Source organism: Balaenoptera acutorostrata, chromosome 2 (genome assembly GCF_949987535.1).
Source record: "Balaenoptera acutorostrata chromosome 2, mBalAcu1.1, whole genome shotgun sequence".
In the NCBI taxonomy this organism is placed as follows: Eukaryota; Metazoa; Chordata; class Mammalia; order Artiodactyla; family Balaenopteridae; genus Balaenoptera; species Balaenoptera acutorostrata.
In genome coordinates, this window is record NC_080065.1 from 146,608,530 (window position 1) to 146,618,340 (window position 9,811).

The 9,811-nt window shown below is 47.7% G+C and overlaps 1 non-coding gene across 1 annotated transcript; it reads left to right on the plus strand.

Moving 5' to 3' along the window:
- Positions 1-5,665: 5,665 nt before the first annotated feature.
- LOC114236405 (U6 spliceosomal RNA) lies at positions 5,666-5,772 on the plus strand. Its single transcript, XR_003622376.1, has one exon. It is a non-coding gene; the product is annotated as a U6 spliceosomal RNA (small nuclear RNA).
- Positions 5,773-9,811: the final 4,039 nt, after the last annotated feature.

A 9,811-nucleotide genomic window follows, 5' to 3' on the forward strand; every position in this document is an offset into this window, starting at 1 on the left:
ATTTAATTTGCATTTCTCTGATAGTTAATGATCTTGAACACCTTTTTTCCCTGCTTATTTGCCATCTGTATGTCTTCTTCAGGAAAATGTCTTTTTATGTCTTTTGCCTATGGTCTGATTGGATTGCTTGCTTTTTTAATATTGAGTTTTAAAAAGTTTTAAAAATATATTCTAGATACTAGTCTTTGTCAGATATGTGGTTTGCAAATATTTTCTCCCACTCTGTAGGTTGTCTTCTCATCCTCCTAACAGACTAAAAGTTTTTAGTTTTGATGAAGTCCAACTTAAACATTTTTCCTTTTAAGGTCATGGTTTGGTGTCAAGTCTAAGAACTCTTTCCCTAGTCAGATCCTAAAGATATTCTTCTATGTTTTTTCTAAAAGTTTTATAGCTTGAGTTTAAATCTATGATCAATTTTGTGTTAGTTTTTGTATAAAGTGTGAGATTAGGGACTTCCCTGGTGGCGCAGTGGTTAAGACTCTGTGCTCCCAGTGCAGGGGGCCTGGGTTCATTCCCTGGGCGGGGAACTAGATCCCACATGCATGCCGCAACTAAGGAACCTGCGTGCCTCAACTAAGGAGCCCTCAAACTGCAGCTAAGGAGCCCGTCTGCCAGAACTAAGACCCAGTGCAACCAAATAAGTAAATAAATAAATTAAAATAAATAAATAAATAAATAAAGTGTGAGATTTAGATTGAGGTTTTTTTTTTTAAACCTATGGATGTCCAATTTGGAGCCTGCATTTTAACAAATCTTTAGAAACATCAAGGTCTGAGAACTTCTGGGGAGGGGTTTGTGGGATTTAGTTGGTGATGTGATGGTAAATGTTTCACAACAAGTTCTTGGTGGGGGAGGGATAATTTCCACGGTATAAATACAACCTTTATAGCTGATTGCAAGCAACTGATATGATGCCCCTGAGCACACAGTTGGGAAGAGATCCACAGAAGCACACCATTATGTAATATGCCCACACTTACAGGAGATGCAGATGACCTCAGAAGTATAGATAATAATAAAATGTAGAAGGAAATGATGCGTTTTGAGTATTTATCAACTTTGTTTTAAATATAACTTATTTCATTTTAAATTTATGTCAAGAACTTTGGAGGTTCTAAAAGTTTACCCTACTTGCAAGCTACATTGTCAGTTTCATGGATGCTGGCAGAAGACATGAGACTCCTGGGTTAGAGACAAAGGACTTTATTACTTACAGCAACTGCAGTAACTAGAGTGTCAGCATTACCTTGTACTAGTTCCCTGAGCCCCAATTCCCAAAGGGTGATGCAAAATGGCACTTATCCATGCAGTGGGTTGTATATAGGAGAGGAATTCTGCGTTTAGGGATCTGAATGCTAAGTTATCATCTTATATAATGCTCAAAGGCAGACATTATCTTTATTACTCTGGACAATAAGAAAACTGCCCTTTTTATCTTGAGGGAAACACTATACAAACAAGTTTGAAAAGATAGTCCTGAACAAAGATAGTCAGTGCTTCCACTCACAGGACCAGCTGAAATGAGAGAGACTCATGAAGAATTGACTCCAAACAGCTTATATAATTTATTTTTTAATAATGGCTGTGTTTAACAACCAGCCCACAAAGTTCCTGAAAATGGAACAATAGGCCCTCAGAAGCCAGTACATTGGCTCCAGTACACCAATGTATTTCGAGGAAAAAAAAAAAAGGAAAGACTAAGGGAGAGATTCTCTTTGGACTGATTTCACCAGCTGGGAGCCCAGGAAGCCCCATCCATGGAGGAAGCTGTTTTAATGGTTTGTTTTCCAGAATGGTTATTATTATAATGGAAATTGTAATAATGGTTATTAAAGTAAAAATAGCAACTACTCTTTGTTGCCTGTCAAGTACAGGTCATGCATTTGGGGGGCTTTTTATCTCATTTAATCCTCGCAATTACCTATGAAGTAAGGAGATTATTACTATCCTCATTTAATAAATGAGAAAACCAAGACTCCTAGAGGTCAAAGAAAAAAGCTGGGCTGGGATTGAGCTTGTCCGGCAAACTCTAGCTCTGAGGAGTTGAGAACTCACAGTCTTTTTTTTTTTAATAAATTTATTTATTTTATTATTTTATTTATTTATTGTTTCTGGCTGCGTTGGGTCTTTGTTGCTGCACGCGGTCTTTCTCTAGCTGTGGCACACGGGGGTTACTCTTTGCTGCGGTTCACGGGCTTCTCATTGCGGTGGCTTCTCTTGTTGCAGAGCACGGCTCTAGGCGCATGGGCTTCAGTAGTTGTGGCACGTGGGCTCAGTAGTTGTGGCACGTGGGCTCAGTAGTTGTGGCTCATGGGCTCTAGAGCACAGGCTCAGTAGTTGTGGCACACGGGCTTAGCTGCTCCTTGGCATGTGGGATCTTCCCGGACCAGGGATCGAACCCGTGTGCCCTGCATTGGCAGGTGGATTCTCAACCACTGCGCTGCCAGGGAAGCCTGAACTCACAGTCTTAAAAGCAACTTTTCCACTCATGTTGACTGGCATTATTGGGACCCCACCTGCCTTCTCTCTGTCCCTCTCAGGAGCAGGGCTTTGTGGTGTCATGCTGGCAAGGGCCAAGGGCATAGATTTCTGGTCTCTGTTTGCCAGTGAGTTCCAGTGTGACCTTGGGCAGATTATTCATCTCTGCACCTCTATTTCCTCATCTGTCCAATGGGCTGATGGTACTGTTCTGCCAGTCTTGCAGAGTTATCCGGAAAATCAAAGGTGCATCAAAATGGTCTGGGGTTGTAGTTTAGGTTGCATGACTTTGTACCAGCTATAAAATCTCCGCAACACGCCCAACCCCACCCCCCGCACCCCCTCCCCGCCCTTAAAGTTTCTTATTTGTATTATGGGGGCGGGGCATATGCAGTCACCATGAGGCTGTCAGATTCTGAGTCTATAAGTGAGATAATAGCTCCAGAAGGCTCTGGAAAAGGCAGAAAGCAACCCCCAGAAGTGAGGTATTGTTTTTCACTCTCTGCTGCCCCATCTCTTTCTAATTTCCTGTGGTTGTGCAGCCACTGGGCTCAGAGAGGGTCAGGTAAGCATTTGTGACCTGAGTCTTTGGACTGTAGGAGTGATGGTGGTTCAGGTGGGGCTGGTCTCCCTGGGGGCAGATAAAGACGCCCCCCCACGTGCCAGGCAGGAGGTGTCTGAGAGGAGCAGGAGCCTTGGGTATAGCCTGCCTGTGAGCCTCTCAACTCAGAGTCTGTTCAGAGCTCCGTCTGCGCCCCACCTGAGTTCCAGGCCTAGCGTCGCCGAGTGACTGGCTGGGGGAAGGCATTCTAAGCCCAGGGACCGCCGCGTACAAAGGCCTAGAAGGGGGAGTAAACTTGGCAGGTTTAAGCGGCAGCAGACCAGCCTGGCTGGAGAGGGAAAGGGGAGGAGGTCAAACATCCATAACCTGCTCCAAGCAGCCGAACCCACAAGAAGCCAAGGAGCCCCAAGGGGGCAGGTAAGGGATGTTCCCACTACTTGCGAATGCTCCAGATGCTCTCAGAGGAGTGGATCAGTCCCTGGTAACGGGCCGACAGCCAGCAGCAGCTCTGGCTGTGCCCACCGAGATCAGCTGACCTGTTCTCTTCCTCCTGTCAACTTGTTTGCAGGCTGGGTCTGAGCCAGAGGTGAGGGGGCTGGCAGGGCTCAGAGGTGTAGCCTTGAGGGCTTGCCTCTCCCTGCCCAGCCGTTAGAGCCAACGTTAGAGCAACGTTACCAAGGTCCCTCAGCCTCCATCTGCCAGTTCCAGAAACCCAGTCCCCTGGGGGCAGGTGTGGGGCGGGGGGCGGGGGGGAGGCTTCTGGCAGCAGGACTGGTGAGTCCTAATATCCCAGCCTATCTGAGCGGAATGGGAACTCATAACAGACTCACCTGTTTACAAAAATTCCCAAAGCCCAGGCTGCACTCTGGGCTACTTACATCAGCATCTCTAAGGGGGGAGGATTTGAATATTTACAGCCCACTCAGGAGATTCCACTGTGCCACCCAGGCTGAGGACCAGGGCTGCGGTTCCTTGCAGCTCTCTGGGCCTCTGAGTTCAGACAGAATTGGATTTGAACTCCAGCTCTGCAGCTTCACCGAGTGTGACCTCAGCCAACATTCTGAGCCTCCCTGAGCCTCTATTCCCTCCTCTGTAAAAAGTGCATCGTAGTAATACACCTACCTTATACGTTGTCCTCGAGGCCAAAGGTGTTAATCCATGATAAACACATGGCACAAAGGGTTCATTCCTAGTAAGAGCCCAATAAATGTGTTTATTGTTATTACTTTCCCAAGGTCAAGCATTCCATTAGAAAGCTCCTCTTTAGGTTACGTTGAAATGTTCTCATGGCTGCAAGAATGATCTTCTCAAAACCCAAATTTGCTTGCATCACCCACTCACTTAAAATCATTCTGTGGTTTTCCTTTATTCTCAGAGTCGACAGAAGTCTTGAATTTGACCTAGCAGCCTTCAAGGTCTGAGCTCTGCCCCCTCACCTTCTTATTTTGCAGTCTTCGCTCCCTTCACACCATGACCTGGGTGAGGGGACTCCTTTGATTCCCACGGCCCACCCTGCTGGTCCCACCACCGGGCCTTTACATAGGAAGCTCCCCTCACTGCTCCCCTGGAAGGCCTTCCCCACTCTTCCTCCTGCTAACTTACCCTGTAGATCTCAGCTTGGTCATATCGCTCTACCAGTAAAGTTCTCTACACTCTTACCAGGACAAATCCTCTCCTTATTCTCATGTCACCATCTCACAGCTGACATTTTACATTTATTTCTCTGGTCATGTGTCCAATGCTTGTCACCTGTGCGAGACTCTAAGCTCCAAGAAGACAGAGACCAATATCTGCATTTTGCTCACCCCAGCATCCCCAATGCCTAACTCACTGGGTTGAGGTTTGATAAATATCTATGGACTAAATGGCCAGAATCGGCCCCTTGATAAAGTCCACCAGTTCAAACTTGGCTCCTCACAGCTGCCTGTGCCCTGGACTAGAGGACTGCACTGCAGGGGTGGGCAGGCACCTGCGGGACCCCCACTCTCCTCTCCTCTCCCTCCTTATAGAAGGTGGCTCTTCCAGACTTCCATGTCCCCCTCGGACAGGTTCTGGTTGTAGCACGCTTGGAGTGGGATTCAAAGTAGCCGATGGGGTGCTTTTCAAGAGCGATTTGCCCATATAGTTCTGCCAAGTGGTGGGGCAGCTGAGAAGTGTTTCAGGATTTAATGCCCTCCTCAGCCTTTCACCTTCTGAGGCCCTTGATCTCCATGTAATGAAGCTCATACATTAAATGTGCTTTATGGGATGAGAAAGCCCCACGTGGAACGTGGACTTTTCACACCAGGAGGCCATTTTCGGTTATTGTCAGCCTCAGCTTGAAACATCACTTGGGGTGGGGATGAATTGGTGTTGTGAGTTTACAAGGGCATCAGTGAAAATAAATACCAGAGATGAAGCTAAACTCTTCCTTCTTGGTTTTTTTTTTCCCTCGGCCGCGCCATGAGGCTTGCAGGATCTTAGTTCCTCGACCAGAGAATGAATCCACGCCCACGGCAGTGAAAGCACTGAGTCTTAACCACTGGACCGCCAAGGGAAGTCCCTTTCCTTCTTGATTTTAATCAGGGTCAATCTGAGGCAAAATGATAAAGTAGATAAAGAATATCTTTTTTAAAAAAGCAACTTGTGCTCACTTCGGCAGCACATATACTAAAATTGGAACGATACAGAGAAGATTAGCATGGCCCCTGCGCAAGGATGACACGCAAATTCGTGAAGCGTTGCATATTTTTAGGCTGAGCTCCAAAGCCATCGTCAGGTTTCTAACTGTGATGATGAAGCATGGTTACGCTGGTGAATTTGAAATCATTGGTGATCACAGGGCTGGGAAAATTGTTGTGAACCTCACAGGCAGGCTAAATAAGTGTGGAGTTATCAGCCCCGGATTTGATGTGCAACTCAAAGATCTAGAAAAATGGCAGAATAACCTGCTCCCATCTCATCCGTTTGGTTTCATTGTACTGATAACCTCAGCTGGCATCATGGACCATGAAGAAGCAAGATGAAAACACACAGGAGGGAGAATCCTTGGATTCTTTTTCTAGGGATGTAATACATACGTGCAGATAAAATGCCTCAGAGGAAATAAAAATAAAAATAAATAAAAATTAAAAAGCGACTGGCCCAGAGCCAGGCCCTTTCTGAGAAATTCTGTTTAGGCTTTTGTCTCCAGAGCAGGGAGAGGCCTGGAATTTTGCAGAGGTTATTAGGAGCCAATAAGTAAGCACCTACCCTCCTCCTGCCCTCAGCCGCTGCATGAGGAGCTAGGCCTGTGAGGGTAACTTCCATCTCACCCTCAGAGCTCCACAGCCAGCGCCCACCTAGGCCTGAGGACAGCTGTGGAAGGGACACCAGCAAAGGGGAAAATGAAGAAAAAGAAACACACGTAGGCTCCAGCCCCATCAAAGAGTAGAAGCTGAGTCTTTTCTATTCTAGTTTTCCCCTCAGCCTGGCCCAGGGATTGGCAAAGCTGGCTGTACTTCAGAGTTGGCTGAGGAGCTTGTAAAGGACCAGACTCCCAGGCCCCATCAAGGAAACTAAAGGGCTGGAGGAGGGGCAGCTCTGTCCACACGCTTCTCTACCCTGTGAGCTTCTGACTCCCCACCTGTCCTGGGGACCACAGGTGCCTTCCCCGACCACAGTGAGGCCTTCAGAGATGTCTGCTGAGTTGAGATGAAATCTGTAATTGACTAGACAGGATCCTGCTTCGCGGGAGGGAAATACTTGGGACCCAAACCCCACTACATAGGAGTGCTTCCAAGTCAGGGCACTTGCCCTCATTTCTCTGGCTCCCCTCCACAGGGGGCACACAGGGTGGTGGGGAGGGCCTATTGCCCACAGAGGGGCCCGCTCATGGCCCATGTAGCTGAAAGTGCAGCCTCTAGATGCGCCCGCTTGGTTCCAGTCCTACTGCATTGATCTTTGGCATTGACCCAAGCTCTCTAGGACTCAACTATCCCCATCTGTAAAGTGGGGATGTTGATCGTAGTAGCTGCTCACAGGGGTGCGGAGAAGCTGAGAAGCGACAATACACATAACACCCAGCATGTGGCTTATGTTCAGTTAGATAATAATGTTATTATCTTCCAGCTCAGGAAACCTAATAACAGCAACCACTGATCGTCTTCAGTGGAAACAGAGGGCCAGATGTGAACGTTCAATGCGTCAGAACATGCTGGCCTGATTCATCCAGCTGTTTTAATTTACGTTTCAGGAATTTCAGCCTCTTTTCTTAGCTCTGCTTTGGAGACAGAAGCATAAATGTTTAGTGCCAAAATGGATTTTGAGACCATCTGATTCAATCCTTCGTTTCACAGATAGGGAAACTGAGGCCACCTGACGTGAAATGGCTTGGCCAAAGCCACACAAGGAATCAGAAGAAGACAGAGCTGGGACTGGAACCCAGATTTCTTGTTTCCCGGACAACTGCGGTATTCCTGCACTCTACCAGCTGCCTCTGTAATTTAGAATGTATGTGAAATCCCTTTAACTGAAAATGCTAGAAAGATGTGTGGTTCTTGTGTTCTTATTCTTTTTCTTTTCTCCAGCTGAGGGTCATGGTCGAATAATATCACGGATCAGAATCTCTCTCTCTTTCTCCCTCTCTCTTTTTTCCTTTGGCTCAGAATCTAGAAAACAGCCTGGAGAAGAAACCAGGGTAGATCTTCCAGCCTCTAAGCCTCAGGACTGGAGGTTTGTGTGGTAGACGTTCGCCCCCTAGTGGAAGGAGTGAATATGACAGGCAGGGAGCGAAGAAGTTTCCGCCTCCAGGACCTGGCTGCCCAAGGGTCTGATGCAGCTTGCACAGCCAGGCCTCCCTTACCTCACCCTAATGCCAGCACTGTCAGATCCCATCTTTACTTAAAATTGTGATATTCTGTTCATCAAAACACTTTTTGGTGTTAATTTTGATTTATTAAGACATTGAATTAAAATATTATTTATATTGATTATTTTGGGGGCACCTCCTTTAAATTTTGCACCTGAGGTGAGTGCCTCATTTGCCTCCCCTGATCGTAGTCTTTTTAAAATTTTTATGTATGTATGTATTTATTTATTTGTTTATTTATTTTCCGACCATAGTCTTAATCCAGAAGGCGGCCCTGGAAGGACCCACAGATACCTGATGTGCTGACCCCCTCACTTGTCGGAGGTGCCCTGAGGCCCGGCGAGGGCTGGTCTGGGCTGGCCTGTTAGGGCAGTGTGGGTCTGCTGCTTTTGCACTGAGATAATCAGAGCTGCAGATTTCCCAGGCTTTCTCCAGAAGCGAACGGTGACAAAGAACCTCTCCTTGCCCAAACTCTCGCCAGGCTCCTCTGAGCCCTCTTCTTCACTAGGCCTGTCAACCTGGGCCTATAAAGACAAGCACTAACATTGTTTCCAACAGCTCAAGTCCCCGTGACCCATGCCCCCCTTAAAGTGGCTGCCTGAAAACACTCAAGGCAGCCAAAATAATGTACTGTTTGTTCCAGCCAACATCTGAAGATAGTGCCCCTGTTTCCCAGTCTCTGTGGGAGCGTAGGAGCCCCATTCTGATAGAGGCCAGTTAGCAAGTCCATAAGGGCTTCACCTGGACCAGTCCCCTCCCCTTTTTCCCTGAGTCTACAGAGCCCCCAGTCAGCCCCGTCCCCACTCCCTCATCCTCCCTTTAAAGCACCGAGTCACCACTGAATAAAGCAAAGTGAGCCCAATTCACATTGGACTCTTCCAATGCAGTCATATACTACAATAGTATATTACTGATTAAAATCAGTCCTTACCACTTTAACTAGTGTCCAGCTTTTTTTTTGAAATTTATTTTATTTATTTTTGGCTGCGTTGGGTCTTCCTTGCTGTGCATGGGCTTTCTCTAGTTGCTGCGAGTGGGGGCTACTCTTCGTTGCGGTGCACGGGCTTCTCATTGCAGTGGCTTCTCTTGTTGCGGAGCACAGGCTCTAGGCGCGCGGGCTTCAGTAGTTGTGGCTTGTGGGCTCTAGAGTGCAGGCTCAGTAGCTGTGGCGCACGGGCTAGGTTGCTCCGCGGCATGTGGGATCTTCCCGGACCAGGGCTCGAACCCGTGTGCCCTGCATTGGTAGGCGGATTCTTAACCACTGCGCCACCAGGGAAGGGAAGCCCCCTAGTGTTCATCTTTGTTTCTCTTTGATAACGGCTGCCTTTTGAAGTGTGTCCCTTATGAGAAAAGACCCTGGGGCCAAGGGCAATTTTATTGCACAAAGATGCACTGAATTCTGGGTCTTCCTCAATGCCTAAAGCAGGGATGCCTAGGGAATTCCCTGGCTGTCCAGTGGTTAGGACTCGGTGCTTTCACTGCCAGGGCCCAGGTTCAATCCCTGGTCGGGGAACTAAGATCCTGCAAGCCACGCGGTGCAGCCAAAAATAAACAAATAAAAACAAACAAACAAACAAATAAATAAAACTTAACAAAAGAAAAAAAAAGCATGAAGGCTTAAAGATAGGCCCTCTTTGCAGGGGCCCACAGAGAGCAGCTAGACTAGGAGGGGGGCTGGTGCCCCAGCATGTCAGGAAGGCCACCTCGTTGGAACACCTTCCTCAACTGGGCCTACATCCTGCGTCACCTGCTGGAGGATTCCAAGTACTCAAGGCACCAAGGAGTCAGCCACTCTCAGAAGTGTTAGGGGACACACCAGCCCTCCTCCTTGCCATCCACTGGCTACCAGAGAACCCCTCAACTGTGTCACCTACTTCTGCCCACCTGCCACCGACCCAGCGCTCCCACCTCACCACTTCCGGCAGCCCTGGGCCACATCCAAG